The following is a 2799-nucleotide window of genomic DNA, read 5'->3' on the forward strand; positions in this document are numbered from 1 at the left end:
TCTGCCTTAAATGTGTAGTAGAAATCACCATTGAATTTATCTGGATCTGGAGTTTTCTTTGTTGGAAAGTTTTTCTTTTCCTTTTTCTTTTTCTTTTTTTTTTTTTTTTTTTTTACAGAGTCTTGCTCTGTCACCCAGTTTAGAGTGCAGTGGTACGATCTCAGCTCACTGCAACTTCTGTCTCCGGGTTCAAGCTGTTCTCCTGCTTCAGCCTCCCAAGTAGCTGGGACTACAGGTGTGTGCCACGGCACCTGGCTAATTTTTGTGTTTTTAGTAGAGACGGGGTTTCACCATGTTGGCTGGGCTGGTCTCAAACTCTTGACCTTGGGTGATCCACCCACCTCAGCCTCCCAAAGTGCTGGGATTACAGGCATGGGCCACTGTGCCTTGCCTGGAAGGTTGTTTTTTCTAGCCACCAATTAATTTCTATAATAACCACAGGGCTTTTCAGGTTACCTTGTTTTTAACCGAATGAACTTTGGTAGTCTGTGTCTTTCAGAGGCTAAATATTTTATCTAAGTTGTCTAACTTATTTCTTCTTCTAATGTCTAGAATTTGTAGTGATGTCCTCTCTCTCATTTCTATTATTGGTATTTAGTATCTTCTCTCTTTTTAACCCCCAGATCAGTCTGACTAGAATTTTATGAATTTTATTGATATTCTTAAAGAATCAACTTTTAGTTTCATTGATTTTCTCTATTTTCTCTTTGTTTTACATAAATCTTATCTTTATTATTTCCTTTTCCTTGCTCACTAGGGTTTTAATTTGCTCTTCCTTTTCTGGTTTTTAAAGGTAGTAGCTGAGGATATTAATTTGAGACCTTTCTGGTTTTCCTAATAGAGGCAAATTAGGGTGATAACTTTATCTCTAAGCAGGATTTTAGTGGCTTTTTACATGTTTTCTTTTCATTTTCAATCACTGTGAAACACTTTCTTATTTCTCACTGGATTTCCTCTTTGCCTCATGCATTATTTAAAAGTTTGTTATTTAGTGTATTAGTCTGTTTTTATTCTGCTGATAAAGACATACCTGAGACTGGGCAATATACAAAAGAAAGGGGTTTATTGGACTCACTGTTCCGCATGGCTGGAGAGGCCTCACAATCACGGTGGAAGGCAAAGAGGAGCAAGTCACATCTCACATGAATGGCAGCAGGCAAAAAGAGAGCTTGTACAGGGAGACTCCCGTTTTAAAAACCATCAGATCTCATGAAACCCATTCACTATCATGAGAACAGCACAGGAAAGTCCTGCCCCTGTGATTCAATCATCTCTCACTGGGTCCCTCCCAAAATATGCAGAAATTATGGGAGCTACAAGATGAGATTAGGGTAGAGACACAGAGCCAAACCATATTATTTCACCCCTGGCCTCTGCCAAATCTGGTATCTTCACATTTCAAAGCCAATCATGCCTCCCCAAAAGTTCCCCAAAGTCTCAACTCATTCCAACATTAACTCAAAAGTCCACAGTCAGCCAGGCATGGTGGCTCACGCCTGTAATCCCAGCACTTTTGGAGGCCGAGGTGGGCAGATCACCTGAGGTCAGGAGTTTGAGACAAGCCTGGCTGATATGGTGAAACCCCATCTCTATTAAAAATACAAAAATTAGCCGGGTGTGGTAGTACACGCCTGTAATCCCAGCTACTTAGGAGGCTGAGGCAGGAGAATCACTTGAGCCTGGGAGGTGGAGGTTGCAGTGAGCTAAGATCGTGCCACTGCACTCCAGCCTGGGCAACAGAGTGAGACTCTGTCTCAAAAAAAATAGTCCACAGTCCAAAGTCTTATCTGAGACAAGGCAAGTCCCTTCCACCTATGAACCTGTAAAATCAAAAGCAAGTTAGTTACTTCCTAGATACAAGGGTGGTAAAGGCACTGCATAAATAGAGCCATTCCAAGTGGGAGGAATTGGCCAAAACAAAGGGCTAAAACAAAGTCCTTAATTCAGTGGGGCAGTCAAATCTTAAAGCTCCAAAACGATCTCCTTTGACCCCAGGTCTCACACCCAGGTCATGCTGATGGAATAGGTGGGTTCCCATAGTCTTGGGCAGCTCCAACCCTGTGGCTTTGCAGAGTACAGCCTCCCTCCTGCTGGCAGTGAGTATCTACAGCTTTTCCAGGTGCACGGTGCAAGCTGTCAGTGGATCTACCATTCTGGGGTCTGGAGGATAGTGGCTCTTTTATCACAGCTCCACTAGGCATTGCCCCAGTAGGGACTCTGCATGGGGGCTCCCATTCCAAATTTCCCTTCTGCAGTGCCCTAACAGAGGTTCTCCATGAGGACTCCGCCCCAGCAGCACACTTTTGCCTGAGCATCCAGGCCTTTCCTTGTATCTTCTGAAATCTAGGTGGAGGTTCCTAAACCTCAATTCTTGACTTCTGTGTACTCAGAGGCTCAACATCACATGGAAGCTGCCAATGCTTGAGGCTTGCACCGTCTAAATCCATGGCCCAAGCTCTACATTGGCCCCTTTCAGCCACAGCTGAAGCAGGTGGGATACAGGGCACAAAGTCCCTAGACTGCACAAAGCAGGGGGACCCTGGGCCCAGCACACAAAACCACTTTTTCCTCCTAAACCTCCAGGCCTGTGATGGGAGGGGCTGCCACAAAGGTCTCTGACATGCCCTGGAGACATTTTCCCCATTGTCTTGGCTCCTTGTTACTTATGCAAATTTCTGCAGCCAGCTTGAATTTCTCCCCAGAAAATGGGATTTTCTTTTCTATCACATTGTCAGGCTGCAAATTTTCCAAACTTTTTTTTTTTTTTTGAGACAGAGTCACCAGGCTGGAGTGCAGTGG

This window comes from Colobus angolensis, unplaced genomic scaffold (assembly GCF_000951035.1).
Source record: "Colobus angolensis palliatus isolate OR3802 unplaced genomic scaffold, Cang.pa_1.0 Scaffold81, whole genome shotgun sequence".
NCBI classification, from domain to species: Eukaryota; Metazoa; Chordata; class Mammalia; order Primates; family Cercopithecidae; genus Colobus; species Colobus angolensis.